Source organism: Dipodomys merriami, unplaced genomic scaffold (genome assembly GCF_024711535.1).
Source record: "Dipodomys merriami isolate MVZ:Mamm:240054 unplaced genomic scaffold, mDipMer1.0.p SCAF_555, whole genome shotgun sequence".
In the NCBI taxonomy this organism is placed as follows: domain Eukaryota; kingdom Metazoa; phylum Chordata; class Mammalia; order Rodentia; family Heteromyidae; genus Dipodomys; species Dipodomys merriami.
The window spans coordinates 589,013-608,497 of NW_027206130.1; positions in this window are offsets into that span (position 1 = coordinate 589,013).

The window sequence follows — 19,485 nt, forward strand, 5'->3', positions numbered from 1 at the left end:
TTAATCTTTGGTCATTTGCATAGTTTGCAAATATTTTCTCCTATCAGGCAGGTTTTCTCTTTATGCTAATTACTTCCTTCTCTCTATGTAAACTTCTTAATTCTTATAAATCACTGTATTTGCTTTTGCTTTGTTGTGGGGCTTGAACTCTGGGCCTGGGTGCTGTCCCTCAGCTGTTCAGCTCAAGGCTAGCGCTCTACCACTTGAGCTACAGTGCCACTTCCCGTTTTTGGTGGTTTATTGGAGATAAGAGTCTCATGGACTTTCCTGCCCAGGCTGGCTTTGAACTGTGATCCTCAGATCTCAACCTCCTGAGTAGTTAGGATTACAGGCATGAGCCACCAGTGCCTGGCACTTTTAAGTTCTTACCCAAAAAACACCTGCAAACAAAGAAACAAAACAATTACCTGTATTCATGTATTGAAGTTTCCTTTATGTTTTCTTTTTGTAATTTCCTAGTTTAAAATTTTTCCTTTAGGTATTTGATTCATTTTGAGCTGGTCTGTCTTCCTTCCTTCCTTCCTTCCTTCCTTCCTTCCTTCCTTCCTTCCTTTCTTCCTTCCTTCCTTCCTTTCTTTTTCTTTCTTTCCTTCCTTCTTTCTTTTTTTTTGCATAAAGGAAGAGATAACAATGAAATTTTATTCTTCTGTATACAGATATTCAGAGTTCCCAAACCTATTATTGAAAGGATCATCTTTTCTCCAATGTATAGTTGGGTACCTTTGTCAAAGATCAGTTGGGAATTAGATGTATAAATTCGTTTCTGATGTTCTCTGTTCTATTACCTTGTTTATGTGTTAGTTTTTATGCTCGTGCTATGCTCTTTTGATTATTATAGCTCTATAGTATGCTCCAGATTTCTTTCCTTATTTAGGGTCTTGGTAGTTCCATTCAATTTAAATTTTTCTTTTTTATTTCTGGGAAAATAACATTAATATTTTGATGCATAGTATGCACTTTGTATATTTTAACAGTGTTAATTCTTCTAATCTATGAACGTTGGTTGTCTATCCATAAATTATGTACTCTTCAAGTTCTTTCATCACTGTTTTGTAATAATTTTAATTGTGGATATCATTAATTTTTTATTAGATTTATTTCTAGGTATTTTCTTTATTTTTGTATTTGTAAATTTATTTTTGTAGCTATTACAAATGAGATTGTTTTCTTAGCAAGTACATTATTGTATGTAGAAGTGCTACAGATATTTGTAAACAGAATTTATATCCTGCAACTTTACTGAATTCATTTATTATTTCTTAATTTTAATGAATTAATTAAAGTTTTTCTTTGTTAAGAGTCTTTGAACATATATGTTTACAAGCAAGGGTGTTTATGAATTTTATCAAATGCTTTTGCTGTGTCTATTGAAATGAGTATTATTTTCAGTCTGTTAATGTGATGGATTACATTTTTTATTTCTATTTGTTGAAATATTCTTGCATCTCTGGACTAAATCCTATTTTTTATTTTTTTGAGATTTTCTTGATGAGCTACAGGATAAGTTAGTATTACTTGTAGAAAATGTTTGCATCTATGTCCACCAAGAATATTGGTCTTAGGTTTTCTTTGATGTCTTAACTGGTTTTAGTATTTTGGTCATTATGAACTCATAGAATAAGCATAGAAATACTCTCTGCCTTTCAATTTCAAGGGGAGAGCTGGTTAATTCTTTGAAAGTTTGGTAAAATTCAACAGTGAGACTATCAAATCCTGGTCTTTGTTGAGAGATGATTTATTATTGCATCATTACAGTTACTTGATATTCGTCTATGAAGGTTTTTCACGTATAAATGCTTCAATTTTGATAGGTTTCACGTGTGTGGAAGTTCATCTTTATCTTCCAAGCTTTCTAGTTCAGTTCCATAGAATTGGTCATATGTTCCTTGTGTTTCTGTGACACCACTTGTAAAATCCTTCTTTGCCTCTCTGAGTTTCCCTATTTTAATCTGCTCTTCATTTTCCTTGGCTAGTCTAATTAAAAATGACCTAGGCTACCTATCATTTTTTTAAACATTTATTTTTATTATTATTATCTTTAAGTAGTTGTACAAAGAACTTCCCATTCTACAAAACAGTATATGAATACAAGGAGTCTGACAACATTGTCACCTATTGCTCCTTACCCATGTCTATCATTTTTTAAATGGCGGGGCAGAAACACTTTGGCAGAAAGACATGGTCGGAGGAGACCTGCTAACCTTAATTCAGTTAGGAAGCTGAGAGCGCACAGAAGGATCCCGGAGCAAAACAGACCCTCCAAAGGCATGCTCCCTCTAGAGGCTATGTGTATATATACATATATATACGTATATGTATGTATATATGTGTGTATATACATATATATGTATATATATGCACATATATTACACACCCAGAAGTGATTCCAACATATGCTGCTTTGTACCTTTCCAAATCTCACCTTAACAATATATTTTTGACATCTTTCAATGATCTTACACTAAAAGACAGTAATGGCTGCTCACTTGTACCTTTGTAGATGACAAGCAAAGGATTGTTTAATTTTTTGTTGATGATATTAGAATTCATTCTAGTTTTTTGTAATTACTGGAGGCTGTAATAAATATATTTGTCAATATTCATTTGGATACAATTTGGTGACTGTATCAGAAGAAACCAAATTATGTTTTATTATTCAGCAAGTTAGAAACACTAGGCATTTAGATAAAATAATGCATTTCTTATTTACATAATGCACTGTAAGACATAATTGACTCTTCTGAGAAATTTTTCTTCATGAGTTGGTTCACAATTTTGGGGGGGAATGCTTTGATATCAACAAATACTCGTGTTTATTATGACAGGAGAATGAGTTAGGAGTCATGCAGTGGCAATCATATTCTTTCCTTGTGTGAGCCACCATAATACTGACCTAAGAAGATAGCATGGGTTTGTGTAATTTCATGGGAACAGAAGGTATGGTGGTTCTTTGCCCTTGTGGAAAAGGAGATCTGAAACCCGATGAACCTGACTAGCACAGGGACTGATTCATGGATTGTGGAAAATAAATGAGGAGTCCAAGATAACAAAAGGTTTTTAAGTAAGTGCAAGAATGCCATTAATTAAATCCTGGGTTACATCTGGGAATGATCAGTTAAGTAAGATGGGATGCAGATTGTGGGAAGGAATGGGATCAGATATTATGTCTGCTCCTTGGCTGGGAGAATTTCCCAGCAGCTGCTGTGGACTGGAGATTGCAGTCTAGAGAAAAAAAATATCATAGTGTGGAAAGAGATGATATTTCAGACACAGATTAGACAAATGCTTGGCCTTGACAAAAACATGAACATGAGGCCCTATTGTCCCAATAGGTAGTTGGTTGGAGACTAGGCCTGACAAATCCAGAATTGGTGACTTTTAATTCGAGCCTAAAAATGGGCTTGGAGAATGACATGGTTCAAGGTGTCAGCATGGGATTCAAGATCAAACATAAGATATCCCTACAAATATAGCAATACTAGCCAAGTGGATTTCAAATTTGATGAATACATATTATATTTTTAATGCTGGAAAACATATGAATACAATATTTTCAATTTTTTAAAAAACTGAAATCATTATAAATCTGTAACACTAGGCATTCTTTCATACTAAAAGGCTGCAGGTATAGAGACTTCTTTTCCCCAAATGTCCTTGTCTTTATTATATTACTAAAGACACATGTCTCTTTGTTATATCTTAGCTGTTACCGTACATCTCACACTTTTCACAGTGTTTCACAGACAAAGACTCATATTGTCATTTTAATACAAGGAGAAGGTTTTTTAAAATATTGATTCATTAGAAAGTAAGACTCTTTAATGAAAGATTTGTGTTGCAATATGGTTCACATAGCAAAAAAGTGACTATCTTAAACAACATTCAATGGTTCTTAGTATTTTCACAGAGTTAATCAACCATTATTACAATCGGTTTTAGAATGTTTTCATTATCCAGTAAAGAAACCTTGTTTGATTATCTGTCATCCTTTACTCCCTTTTCCTCCAGGTCCATGAGAATAATATCTGTATACCAAGGTAGATTTAGAAAATAAAGATTTCCTCAATTCTACCTTAACAATACCTGTTGTCATTTGTTTGGCTAACTCCTCACTGAGGAAATGATGAAACTAAAATATTTGGGCAGGTTGATTAATTGATAGTTAAAGAGATCTAAGTAGACATTGATAATTGTAGACTTAAGTAATTCTTATTTGTTCCCTTTAGAGGTGGGTAATAGGGGACAGGTTAAAAAAATAAAATTATGGATGGCCTAGTTCAGCTCACAATGAAATGACATGTTCACAAAGCAGCTTGCTGGTCATTGCTCTGGTTCTTAAATGCCTAACTGGAATGTATATACCTGAAAATGGAAAGAAGCCACACTTTTGTTTCTGATGTGGAGGGTAAGCCCTATCATTATGAGGAAGTCTACCTGGGAAACTGTGAAATTTCACTCACATCCTGGCCCAATAGTAAATAGAAAATAATGTTGTGGAAGAAGGAGAAGGCGATGGCAAAAGTCAAGGCCATTCTTAAAAAGATTAAAGATGCAGAAATCATGAGCCCCATCATGTTTTCTTATAATTCCTAAGTCTGGATCATAGCAAATCAGGTGGACTGTGGAAGATGACTGTAGCTGGATGCAAATCCATCCAAGAAGTAGCCCCAGTTACTGTTACTATACTAATGTGGTGTTCCTGCTTGATGATAAATCCAGGTGCATGTTATCTTGCCAAAGAACTTTTTGAACATGTTTTAGTCTATCCCTCAAAATAATCTTGGCAAATATCTGTGCTTATATTAACTTGCAAATCTAGACACACACACTGTCTTTACTGTAACAGGAAGATTATAATAACATCAATTTTATAAAGATGTTGTGGGAATTAACTAAGTTGATCTATGCAAGTTGCTTAGCCAACACTTGGCTCAGAGTACTCTGAGTTGTTAATTGTAGCTGGTCTTCTACAGAGAATTTAATAAAATTTTGTTTTGAGAGAGTCCATACCTGAAACTGGTAAGAACATTTACATTCAAATCCATTTCTATCTTTTATAGAGTTATGATTTTAGGAAGTTAAATGTTTTCAATGTTAGGGTTTTTGTTGTTGTTGTTGTTGTTTTGTCAGTTGTGGGGCTTGAACTCTGGGCCTGAGTGCTGTCCTTGAGCTCTTCAACTTAAGGCAAGTGCTCTGCCACTTGGGCCACAGTGCCACTTTCAGTTTTCTGGTGGTTTATTGAAGAGTCTCATGGACTTTCCTGCCCAGGCTGGCTTTGAACTGCGATCCTCAGATCTCAGCCTCCTGAGTAGCTAGAATTACAGGTATGAGCCACAGGCGCCTGACTACGTCAGTTTTTTTTTTATGAAGTAGTGTCAATGGTTATAATAAAATGTGTATAGCATACTAAATATGGTATTTAAAATCATTAGTGCTTACTATATAATAGAAATGAGAAATACTATTAGATTAGTCAGCAGTCATAATTGAAAAATTACATTGCTGATGTCACTTTTCAAAAATAGGCACCTAATGAAATAAATGTGTGGCAAGATCAGTAATTTTTTCAGGACTACCTCTGCATTAGAAAATGTTGTGCATTAAATCACAATGAGGTTCATGATGAAAAGCAGTTTACCATTTGGGAGATTAGTCATCCACAAATGGGAGAATTTTTATAATGCTTTTAGTCTGTGTCCTGACTGTCACAGTGAAAGCTCAACCACTGAGTACTGACACTATATTTTATTAATAATAAAAATATACTTAACAGAAAGGTAGATGATATAAAACCAACAGAGCATATGGATGTGTATCCTGTATACACTAAGAGGCTAATTAGGAGGTAGAGATTAGTGTAAAATGGGAACAAGATGAGGTGAAATTATAGTTGATTCTTGTTATTCACAGCAGTTATGTTCTATCAAGTTACCACAGCATGAACTTGGGAACACTGGAGCTAACTGCTTCAGCAATGAAGCCCTGTTTATGCGGGAATACATGGTAATGTGCTGGTTACGTGTTTTTCAATTGATCAACACTTAACCTTGTTTAATGTGTTTTTGTTTATGGACACCTTATTTAATATAAATTGTTCATACATTAATTTTAAACTAAAGGTCAACAGTTCTGTAACCTATGTCTGAGTTATGCTTGTTGGACACAAATATTTTCTTTGTATATTTCCTGTGCTTAGAATCAGTAGACAGCCCTTCAGCACTATGCTTGGGCTCCATTTTAAAAAGTAAAACAAACAGCCAAAGCATAAGATGCAAAACACATGATATTAAATAGATGGTGAAAAAGGTATTTGATTACAATAACATAGCTTGAAAAAAAATAAATAATAGAATGGATGAAAGAGGAAAAAAGGAAGGAAAGTAAGAAAGAAAGAAAGGCAAAGCTGCCTTGTTCTATCTCAGCTGGGAACATATCTGCTCATTTCTGGGAATGAGCTCAAAAACAAAAATCAGTATTGTTTTAAAGATTACAAATAAATTTTAACCAGAAGATGAATTTTCACATATCACACTTGTGAATAATTAAAATCACTGTGTTCTTTAAACCTGCAGGGCTTCATGAAAGAGGAGAGTCTTGAGCTTGGCCTTGAAGGATGAACAAATAAAGATGGGAGTGATGGATGGAAGAAATGTCATTCTGACAGGTTTTTGTCTCATAATGCTTCCAGCTCTGTCCACAGATTTCTTTGCTTACTGTAATCTGCAAGCTGTCTCAAGCTCAATCTTTGAGCTTCACACATCACTGCTTATTGAAGAAGCTGTGTCATAATCAAATGCAGGTGACATCTAATTATAGAATATTGTTCAGTTTTTCTGAACAATCTTTTATGTAAGGCAAACTTCTTTTGTTTGTAAATGAGAACAATCTGGAGATTTCACACTTGGAGGTAGATATTAACTAAAAGATTTGGTTCCATTCCCACAACTTAATCTGTAAATCAGAACAGATGATGGTTATTATTTTGTTATCATGCACCCATATTAGGCAGACCAGACATAGAGGACTGGGGTGGGGGATGATGAAGGAGAGCCTTTTAACTTTATCCCTCTTCATAACCTTATGTATTTTATTGTCTTCGTTAAGTAGAAAAAATGATTTGCCCTTATTCTATAATTCAAACATTACTCCGCAAAAGTGATTAAAAATAGCATGTAGGTATTAGTCAAAGATTTGTTTTCTCAAGATTTGGCTCAAAACCAAACTAAAACTTCCATGTGCTCCAATAAACCCAGTGTTTCTCATAGGTTGCTATTTCTGATCCCTGTTGCCGTGGAAATGGACTTTACATCAGCAGAAAGGGGATGAGGTACTGAGTGATTTATGCCCACTGTTTGATATTTTAAGTGATTCACCACTGCTCTTTTCCTTTTCTGTAGAAAGTGTAGAAGGGTATTTTTCTTGTAGGGCTTTCAGATCTTCAGATAAAGAAGCCCAAGAAATTCAACCCTTAAAGGGTAAAGCCATCACCAGGGCCTCCCTGATAAGACTTGGGCACAAGTTTCAGTGCTTATGTGAGCCATCCTACAAGTCACGGTAGATGGCTTCCCTACTCAGAATGGTTTGATGGAATTGAGAGGTTTATAATACATTTATTCTGCAATACCAGGTTGGAGGTATAGAACATTTAAAAATTATGAATAAAATGAGACAGTTCAGGAATGACCGTTACTTACCTCTCTGCATTTAAATTCAAGGAACACTAGAGGCTCACTCAGTTCGAAAGGGCAGTGGCTTGACTCCACTTGCCATGCAGAGAGGAGACAAGAAATTCAGATGGGTCCATTGGTAGCCCATCAGTCAGTGCTGCTAATTGCTTCCACATCAATGGGAATAACTGACTTATCAAAATCAGCTCTGCAAGGGTCAATTACACACATGGCTCTTATTATTGGGCTAAAATTTTCACATTTCACCAGAGCCTGGCAGTCAGGGATACCTCTCATCTACAACTGACAGGTTACAAAGTTTCTCCAAGAACTTGGAGATTTTAGCTGTCCAGTTGGTAGCATGTATTTTTACTGTAAAAACATAATTATACTAAGCACTTGATAATTATCAATAGAGGCTCATATACACCCAAATTGTTGAATTCTACTATTTAAAGCTTTTCAAACTTCTGGACATTATTTGATTAAATTCACTGATAACCTGTGTTAAGTTGTTAAGAGGCAGTAGTTAGGAAGAGAGGTCTCTTTTTGACAGAAATTATCCTCCTCACCCTTTTTTGTTTCTTTCATGCCAGTCTTGGGGCTTGAACGCAAGGTGTGGTTGCTATCCTTAGCTTTTTTGCTCAAGGCTAGTGCTCAGCCACTAGAGCCATAACTCCATTTCTGCCTTTGTTTGTTTGATTGTTTGCTTGGTTTTGGTGCTTAGCTGGAGATAAGAGTCTCAAGGATTCTTATTCAACCTAGGCTGACTTGGAACAAACCATGATCCTCAGATCTAAGCCTCCTGAATGACTAGGATTCCAGACATGGCCCCCAGTGCCCAGCTAGAAATTAAACTCTTTCTTTTAAGCTGGTGTTGGAGGTGTGAGCCATTCTTACAGCTCTGTAATGTTTATGCAAAGGAAGAATGACTCAGACTGGATGTCATTGTTGTGGTAAGAGAAATAAATCCTTTCCTACTTTTGTTTTTTCAGTTCCTCTACTTTCACTTTTTCCCTCCATGTAGTTCTCCTTTCAACTGGAGAAATTGTTTCTTCTAATAAGGCTTAACGTATACACAGTATGTCAGGTCTGGAGGTGTGTACCAAGTTTAAGTGATAGGAAGCTTGCAAGTATGAGACCCTAAATTCAGTCCTCAGTACCTCTACACACACACACACACACACACACACACACACACACACACACAGAGATATTGATGTACATATCATATATAAGCACATATATATGTATACAATATATGTGTGTATATATACATGTATATGTATGTATATGCTTTAATGCCTCTCTAGCATGGAAACTTATTGACACTAAGGTATTATTCTCTGTTTTAAATGATTAATGTATTCTCCAATAGGACTGGATTCATAGTTGCCACTGATCAAGCACTTAAATACGAGCTTGGTGAAAATTTCACATTTCCAGTATGCTGATGAATAAACATTCAGTAAAAGGTGAAATGGAAAGCCCCAGTTTTCAGAAGTAGGTTTCTCTTACAGGGATTCAAATGTTTGCTTTAAAAGCACTTAGGAGGTTCCTGCAGAATCTCTTGCTATCACTTTTGGACAAATACGGCTTGCTCCTCCTCTTGGAAGGTTATTGTTAACCTAAGAGTTTAAATAAAATGATTTGGAACAAGTCAGAACAGGCTGCATGTCTCTCTGTTGTTTTTGTGGTGGCAAGTGGGTGGAATGCACATCCCATCCAGTTTTTTTTTTCTTTTTCTTTTTCTAACACAAAGAATCCTAAGTACTCTGAGTATCTGAGTATAAGAATCAAGGTAGTCATACCCCCCTCCCCTCTTTCTAGAACTTTTTTTTCTCCTCCCCATTTCTCTCCAACCTCCTCTCTTCTGTGAAGGCTTTTGAGTGTTTGCCACCTAAAATAGAAGGCTAGGCTGACTGTTCTCTCACAAAGGTCTCATAATTCAATGAATGTGAAGTAAGAAAAATAATTAGACTGTACCTTATGAATAGTACATTCATCTTGGGGCCTAGTCGAGGGACATATAACACAAAATATTCAAAATATTTAGTACTTAGTCTCATATTCACATTACATTACCTAGTAAGTGTGAAAACAGTATTTCTAAAAAAAGTCTTCATGTAATAAATGAAGAAATAGAGTTTCACATTGGAGAAGCAAACTGACTATAAGGAGATATGAGGTGAGCACTTGTATTGTCTCAGCCTCACAGTGTACAAGAAAAGGGGGAAACTACTGCAGGTAAAACTATGATATTGATGTCTTCAATACAGGAAAGCAGAAAATCCTTTCAAGACACATCAGAAATTAAAATATTCCATTTTCATTTTCAAAAGTAATCTGGTAAAAGTGTATTTGGTCTGCAAGGACCAACAGATAACAAGTTAATGCTCTTAACTCTGAAATGCAAACTTATGTAACCATTTTTCCAATCCAGACTTCTGTAATTTTCTTTTTACTCTTTCCCTTCAGATGTCCATTACTTCTGGATCTATGGATTTATCAGGTGATGAATCTATTCTGCTACCTCTCCTTAAACCCAATACAAGTAGGTTGCTGAATATAGTTGTTAAGAGGCTCTCAGCCACTTGGTCCCTGTGTGACTGAGCTAATTACCTGCTTCCTGTGTCTCTCTGCTTACCAGCAAAATGATGAATGAATATAGAAGCTTTGTCATAGACTTGCTGTAAGACTTTGTGAAACTAACATGTAGATGTAGGCATCTCTATTGATTGTGTTATGCCAAGGTCACAGGACCCCTCCCCGCAAGAAGACCACCGAAAGTCAGACTCTACAGCTGTTTTATTTAAACAGGCTGCAGCTCGGGCCTCGTCCTACACTCCCACACAGGGGAGCCTAGGAGGAGAGCCCCAAGCTAAGGATTTGCAGGTCTTATAAAGGCACACAATCAACCAGGTGTTTTGATTATCACCACGTGTTGCTTTGCTAGATAGAAACAAGCAACACGTGGTGGTCACTGCCTCAAACTTTAACCCGCTGTGTGGGTCGGGATCCTTGGAACCCCACCATGTGGGTCGGGGGGGTAACCCCACCGTGTGGGTCGGGGGTCCTTGGAACCTCGCCCGTGTGAATTGTGGGGTGAGAGTCCGTTCCGAGGCCCAACACGCCCACTGTGGGTCTGCTCCTTCTACTGTGGGGAATGGGTGTCCCATTACAGGAGTCAGCGGACCAATTCGGGAGATCTCCACTTCTTTTTTTGTAATTGTCAGGCCTGCATGTGTCTTGTTTGTACTGTTTGTTGTTTTTTGGACTGAATGACTGACGGGACTGGAAACCATGAGCACCACTCCATCTAGCCCCCTAGACTTACAAAAAGAAGCTGAGAAAGAGGAAAAGAAAAGGTACCCCCCAGTTTTTCAGGAAGATAACTTGGAAGAAGAAATGTTTCCTCCATACTCCCCTTTCCAGGTTCCTTTTGCAGAACCTGAGAATGATCAAGAGGAGGAGGGAGCTATAGAACCCTCGGCACCTGCCCTAGTTTCTGAGGGGCCAGTCACTCAATGTCACCATGGAATCAACCCCCCTTCTAGTGCAGCTGTTATTCCTTTACGCGCCGTAGGTCCTGTGGATGTGAATAGTCAACAGCAACTCCAATATTGGCCATTTTCTACCAGTATTCTATACATTTGGCGCACCCAAAATGCCCCCTTTTCTGAGAAACCCCAGGACTTAATTTGTTTACTTGAAACTATTCTCTTTATTCACCAGCCCACTTGGGATGATTGCAGTCAGCTTTTACAGGTCCTTTTTACCACCGAAGAGAGAGACCGTATCCAAGAGATGGCCCGGAAACATATCCCTGGCCCCATAGGAGTGCCCATCATGGATCCTGCCCTGATCACTGCCTATTTTCCTGAGATCTGACCAACATGGGACTACAATACAGCTGAAGGTAGGGAGCGACTTGTCTACCGCTAGGCTCTGTTGGCAGGTCTCAAGGCGGCGGCTCTCCTACCTACTAATATGGTCAAGGATTATGATGTAAGACAGGGAGGAAGTGAAAGTCTGGCAGCATATCTTGGGCGTCTCATGGAAGCTTTTAGTCAATATACCCCATATGCTATTGAGACCCAGGAGTCGGCTCAGATGATTATGTTTGCCTATATAAATCAAGCTGCACCAGACATAAAGAGAAAGTTGCAGGCTCTAGACAAACTTGGTGAAAAGTCTATTAGGGATCTAGTAGCCGCGGCGGAAAAGGTTTACAATAAGAGAGAGACAGAGGAGCAAAGACAGGAAAGGAAGGACAGAGAACGTGAAATTGAGCGTGAAAAGACAGACCCGGTCAAGGAAAAGAGGCCAGACTTGTTGGACTCGCCACTATCACATGCTGAGCATACCTGGTTCACAGACGGCAACAGTTTCATTCGAGATGGAAAAAGGTGCACGGGTGCAGCAGTCACCACGGACACTGAGATAGTGTGGGCAGAAGCACTCCCTCAAGGAACGTCTGCACAAAGAGCAGAACTAGTGGCACTAACAAAAGCCCTACAAATGGGAAAAGGGAAGAGACTAAACATTTACATGGACAGTCGGTATGCTTTTGCCGCCATGCATGTCCATGGAGCCATTTAGAGAGGGGGCTGCTGACAGCTGAGGGAAAGACTATTAAAAACAAACAAGAAATTTTAAGCCTCATCTGGGCCATATGGAAACCAGAAAATATTGCCATTATGCACTGCCCTGGCCACCAAAAGGGAACTGGTTCAATAACCAAAGGAAATAACTTGGCAGCTAAGGAGGTGGCCCTCCAGCCCAGAGTAGAAGTACTGACTCTACTAAACCCAGGGCCATGAGCTTTGCCTCTTGAGTCTCAGTACTCCCAAGAAGACTTGGAGTGGATAAAGAAAATTCCCATGGCCTATAAACCCCCGGACAGAGAAGGAAACAAAGACTGGTGGAAAACTGGTGAGGGAACCCGAAGAAGCAGGACTTGCTCCAACACTCAGAAGTAATTAGGCAAGGAAATCAACTCATTGAGGACATTGTTAAAAATTGTAAAGCCTGTCAGCTCACCAATGCCCCCAATCAACTGGTTACAAAAGGAGCTTGCCTCCGTGGAGAGAGGCCAGGTGAATATTGGGAAGTAGACTTCACAGAAATTAAAACTAGAAAATTTGGATATAAATATTTGCTAGTTTTTGTAGACACTTTTTCAGGATGGGTTGAAGCCTACCCAACAAAGCATGAGACCGCGAACATCGTGGCTAACAAGATCTTGGAAGAAATCCTACCCAGATATGGCTTCCATCCACCATCACGTCAGACAATGGACCGGCTTTCGTTTCAAAAGTAAGTCAGGGAATAGCTGAGGCACTGGGGACGGATTGGAAATTGCACTGTGCTTATAGACCCCAGAGTTCAGGGCAGGTAGAAAGAATGAATCAGACTCTAAAAGAGACCTTAACTAAATTGGTCTTGGAGACTGGCACAGACTGGGTATTGCTCCTTCCTTTTGCCTTGTTTAGAATAAGAAATTCACCCTATTGGCTTGGCTTTACTCCTTTTGAAATAATGTATGGACACTCTCCACCCATTATCCCTAGCCTTCAGACTGATTTGCTTGCTAATTTGGATGATACTGAATTTCTGTGTAAGCTTGACTATTTACAGCTGGTGCATAAGAGTATGTGGCCCCAGCTTAGAGCATTATATGCTTCTGCTTCTATTTCTACCCCCCATTTGTTTAAACCAGGGGACTGGGTATTTGTTCGAAGGCACAACTTGAGATCTCTGGAATCACGGTGGAAGGGACCTTACATGGTGCAACTGGCTACACCTACTGCCCTTAAGGTGGATGGCGTTGCTGCTTGGATCCACAGCTCCCACGCCGGACCAGCTGACTCCTTTGCCCTGGAGACTGTGGAGAAACATGGGAAGTCTCCAAGCATCCTACCCAACCACTCCACATACGCCTCAAAAAAAGAAAAATGGACTGATTGTTATTGGTATACCCATTCAAGATCAAGAACTGTTGGAGTTTAGTTTTGGGCCAGAGCCACAAGATTGTGGCTCAGGACCATAAGTCAAAGGGGGGGGGGGAACGAAAGGTTAAAGTTTGAGGCAGTGACCACCACATGTTGCTTGTTTCTATCTAGCAAAGCAACACGTGGTGATAATCAAAACACTTGGTTGATTGTGTGCCTTTATAAGACCTGCAAATCCTTAGCTTGGGGCTCCTAGGCTCCCCGGTGTCGGAGTGTAGGACGAGGCCTGAGCTGCAGCCTGTTTAAATAAAACAACTGTAGAGTCTGACTTTCGGTGGTCTTCTTGCAGGGAGAGGTCCTGCAACCTTGGCATAACAATTGCACAGAGAATAGTGTCAAGATGCTTATTATTGCTCATATGACCTCATTATTTTTCCCAAAGCTAGCCATTTTCCTGGTTTTCTTGTGTGAACTGCACCAACATGAGGCTGCTTAGTGGTGCAAGCCCAATGGGTCAGTCTAATTTATTATTAAATCATGTTGATATGGCCTTAAGTATTTCTTGAAACCATGTACTTATCTGTGCTTCATCTACTTCTTTATGGTTTATGGAGAAAATATCAAGGTGTTTATGAAGATCCTAATGATAATGATTCATCAGATTCACACCAGAGTCACCTTCTTTGCTTTCTTACAACTCTACTGACAACGACTTGGCTTTTGTTATTTTTTGTAGATGTTATATCTTCTCCCCGTTATTCTCCCTACTAGAATGTTCTCATCTTCCCATAATTAATGCAATTAATTCTTCAATATTCAGCTTAAATGTTGTATCCTTGGCCCCAAAAGAAGTCCAGTACAACTGTTATATATATTCAAATCAGCCTGTGCTTTTTTTCTAGTGCTCTTAGGGTTTGAACTAAGGTTATATACTTGCTAGGCAGGTGTTTTACCACTTGAGAAACATTTCCCAGCACTCCCCATTTTTCCCCAGGCTGGGCTCAGACTCTGATCCCTCTACCTATGACCTATGGCTGTAACCACAAATCCTTGCCACCACCCCAGACTTGATTGTTGAGATGATGGGTATCTCACTAAATTTTTGCCTTAGCTAGCTTGAACCCTGATCATCTTGATCTCTGTTTTCTGGATAGTGGAGAGTACATATGAGAGCCACTGTACCTGGCCACATAGGATTCATTTAAAATGTAATCAAATAATCATTTAGATAATTGATCTATCTAGTGTGCTACAGTGTGAGTACCATGAAAGAGGTTGAATATTTTGCATGGATATGTCATTCATTAAGTATTTATTGAATGGCTTTCTGCTTAGGAATTTAGTAGTAGCTGAATAATACAAGGCATATTGTTAGTGTTTTAAAACTACCCACAGCAGATCTGAGGATGTAGCTTTGTGGCAGAATTCTTCTCTCACATGCATGAAACTCTAGATAGAAGTCTTAGTACTACAAATCAAAAACAAAAACAGCACCATACCTTTGAAAACATTCATGTACAGTTTGAAAATTAATATTTTAGACCCTTGACAACTGATTGCCTTGCTTCTGAAGATTTAATAATATTTCAAATGTTATTAACCTTTTGTGCTTGGGGATTTGAAATTTTAATTTAGTTTATATAGAGTATAACCTGCTATTTTCCCCATTGACTTATTCTAATTACCAATTGTGGTTGAGCTGTAAAAGTGAAAAATCCCAGTATTTGCTTCTATTTTAGTCTGAAAATCATTTGAGACTGTTAAGTGTGAAGTCTTATGCTAGGTTCTGTGAGGGATATAGAAATATATGAGCAAGAAGCCAAATCTAAATGCAGATTACAAACTATGAGATGGGGTAAGAGAAACAGTCAAGTATGCAGTAGATTTTTGGTGAGGTCACGAGTTTTCAAGAAAATCCCACCTCTTTTTTTTTTAATTTAATTTAATTTTATTTGTGAACATACTGTACAGAGGAGTTACAATTACATGGGCAGGATAATGCGTACATTTCTTACCAAGCATTGCAGCCTCCTCCTTTGTTTATCCTTCACATCCCTTCCCAGCCTCCCCCCTAGCCCCCATCCCAATCCTTCTCCTTCCCCCCCCCCCGCCCCCTGCACCGACTTTGTAAAGCTCCTTTTGGACATGACAAATTGTACTTCTCATTGATGCAACAGGTCCACCTGTATCCTTAAACAACTGGTTTTTCCCCATCTCCTCCACAAGTTATACTGACATCAAATATAGTGAAAGCAGGGGTTATACTGTGGGGGAGGGACATACAAAGCAACAAAGAAATAATCTTATAAATGCATTAGAAACACATGCATGAAAGAAAAAACATTAAAATACACATCTAAGGGTTCATTTTCCTGACATCACATTAGCTGACCTTTTCCGCTTGACTCATACATATACTAGATATTACAAATAAGGGAAACCATGGGACCTATGTTTCTTTGGGCCTGGCTTACTTCACTTAATATAATTTTTTCCAAGGTTTTCCATTTCCTAACAAATGGGGCAATGTCATTCTTTCTGATGGAGGCATAGAATTCCATTATGTATATATACCACATTTTCTTGATCCATTCATCTACTGAGGGCATCTGGGTTGGTTCCATATCTTAGCTATGGTAAATAATGCTGCAGTAAACATAGTTGTGCTGGTAGCTTTAGTGTGGTCTTGTTTGTAAACATTTGGGTAAATGCCCAAAAGTGGGATTGCTGGGTCATAGGGGAGTTCTATATGAAGTCTTTTGAGGAACGTCCATACTGCTTTCCAAAGTGCTTGAACAAGTTTACATTCCCACCAACAATGAAGTAAAGTTCCTTTCTGTCCACATCCCCTCCAGCATCTGTTGTTGTTAGAGTTCTTGATTTTTGCCGTTCTAACTGGAGTGAGGTGATATCTCAATGTTGTTTTGATTTGCATTTCTTTTATGGCTAGGGATGTTGAACATTTCTTCATGTGTCTATTGGCCATCCTTCTTTCTTCTTCAGAGAAGTTTCTCTTTAAGTCTTTTGCCCACTTATTTATTGGGCAGTTGTTTCTTTGTTGTTGGGGGGTTTAATTTTTTGAGTTCCAAGTATATTTTAGATATGAGACCCTTGTCCGTTGTATGGCTAGTAAAGATCTTCTCCCAATCCGTGGGCTTTCTATTGATCTTGCTAGCTATGTCATTTGCCCTGCAGAAGCGCTGCAACTTTATGCAATCCCATTTGTCCAACCTTTCTTTGATTTGTTGTGCTTCCGGGTCTCTATTCAGAAAATTTCGACCTGAGCCAAGGAGACCTAGGGTTTCTCCTATTCCATCCTGTAATGTTTTCAGAGTGTTTGCTTTGAGTTCAAGGTCTTTGATCCATTTGGAGTTGATTCTGGTGCAGGGTGATATATAAGGATCTAGCTTAAGTTTTCTACATGTAGTTAACCAATTTTGCCAGCACCATTTACTGAAGAGGTTGTCTTTCTTCCATTCTATTGTTTTAGCTCCCTTATCGAAGATTAGATGGCTATAGGTCTGTAGGTTCATTTCTGGGTTTTCAATTCTATTCCATTGGTCCTGAGGTCTGTTCTTATGCCAATACCAAGCTGTTTTGATTACTATGGCTTTATAGTAGAGTTTGAAGTTTGGTATTGATATTCCTCCAGCAGTGTTCTTTCCGTTGAGGAGCGTTTTTGCTATTCGGGGTCTTTTATTGTTCCACATGAATTTTTGGATTGCCTCTTCTATTTCCTTGAAGAATGAGGTTGGAATTTTGATAGGTATTGGGTTGAATTTGTAGATAGCCTTGGGAAGAATTGCCATTTTCACAATGTTAATCTTTCCAATCCAGGAGCATGGGAGGTTTTGCCATTTTTTAAGTTCTGTGTTGATTTACTTTTTTAAGATTTTAAAGTTTTCATCATAGAGGTCCTTCACTTCTTTAGTTAAGTTGATTGCTAGGTATTTTATTTTTTGTGGGGCTATTACAAATGGAGTTGCTTTCCTAATTTCAGCCACACTTTTCTCATTGTTGGCATACAGAAAAGCCATTGATTTTTGGGGGTTAATTTTATAGCGTGCTACTTTGCCAAAGTTTTGAATCAGCTTGAGTAATTTGGGAGTGGAGTCTATGGGATTCTTTAAATACAAGATCATGTCATCTGCAAAGAGAGAGAGTTTTATTTCTTCTTTCCCTATTTGGATCCCCTTTATGTCTGCATCTTGTCTTATTGCTGTAGCTAGGCATTCTAATACTAGATTGAAGAGAAGTGGAGAGAGTGGCATCCTTGTCCTGTTCCTGAGTTAAGAGGAAATGGCTTTAGTTTTTCACCATTGAGTATAATGCTGGTTGTAGGTTTGTCATATACAGCCTTTATTGTATTGAGGAATGTTCCATGGATTCCTAATTTTTCCAAAACCTTCATCATAAAGGGGCGTTGGATCTTGTCGAATGCTTTTTCTGCATCTATTGAGATAACCATGTGGTTCTTATTCTTGCTCCTGTTGATGTGATGAATAATATTAATTGATTTGCGTATATTGAACCAGCTTTGCATCCCTGAAATGAATCCTGTTTGATCATAGTGTATGATTTTTTGGATGAATTGTTGAAGTCGATTGGCCAAAATTTTGTTGAGAAGTTTGCATCAATGTTCATCAAAGAAATGGGTCTATAGTTCTCTTTCTTTGATGAGTCCCTGCCTGGTTTTGGGATGAGGGTTATGATGGCTTCATAGAATGTGTTCGGTAGTGAGCTTTCTCTTTCAATTTCATTGAAGAGTTGGAGGAGTATTGGTGTGAACTCTGCTTTGAAGGCCTTGTAAAGTTCGGCTGTAAAACCATCTGGTCCTGGACTTTTCTTAGCTGGGAGGTCTCTTATTGCTGTTTCTATTTCAATGCTTGATATGGGCCTGTTGAGCTGGTTTAACTCATCTTGGTTTAGTTTTGGCATGTCAATATTTGCTAGGAAAATGTCCATTTCTGTCAAGTTCTCAAACTTATTAGCATAAAGTTTTGAGAAGTATTCCCTTATAATGTTCTGAATCTTGGTTGTTTCTGTGGTGATGTTTCCATTCTCATCTCTGAGTTTATTAATTTGGGTGTGTTCTCTCCTTTTTCTGATAAGATTTGCTAAGGGTCTGTCAATTTTGTTAAGTTTTTCGAAGAACCAACTCTTTGTTTTGTTGATTCTTTCTATAGTTTTTTTTTATTCTAATTCATTTAATTCTGATTTAATTTTGATTATTTCTTTCCATCTACTGGATTGGGGTTTATCTTGCTGCTCTTTTTCAAGGAGGTTTAGATGTGTCATTAAATTGCTAGTTTCAGATCTCTCCAATTTGTTGATGTAGGAGCTCAGAGCTATAAACTTGCCTCTGAGTACTGCCTTTGCTGTGTCCCAGAGGAGCAGGTAATTTGTGTGTTCATTTTTGTTGAATAGCATGAACATTTGAATTTCCTTTCTAATCTCTTCCATGACCCACTCTTGATTCAGCAGTGTGTTGTTCAGCCTCCATGTGATACCGGACTTTCTTTGGTGGCTTTTGGTGTTGAGTTCTAATTTTATTCCCTTGTGGTCAGAGAGAATGCAAGGTATAACTTCAATGTTTCTGAATTTAGACAAGTTTGCTTTGTGGACTAAAATGTGGTCTATTTTAGAAAACGTTCCATATGCTGCTGAGAAAAACGTGTATTCTGATGCTGCTGGGTGAAATGTTCGGTAGATGTCTGTTAAGTCTAGTTGATCTATGCAGCTGTTTAGATCTGCGGTTTCTCTGTTGAGTTTTTGCCGAGTTGATCGATCTAGTGGGGAGAGTGGTGTGTTAAAATCCCCAACAATTAATGTCTTTGGATCTATATGGGATTTGAGGGAAAGTA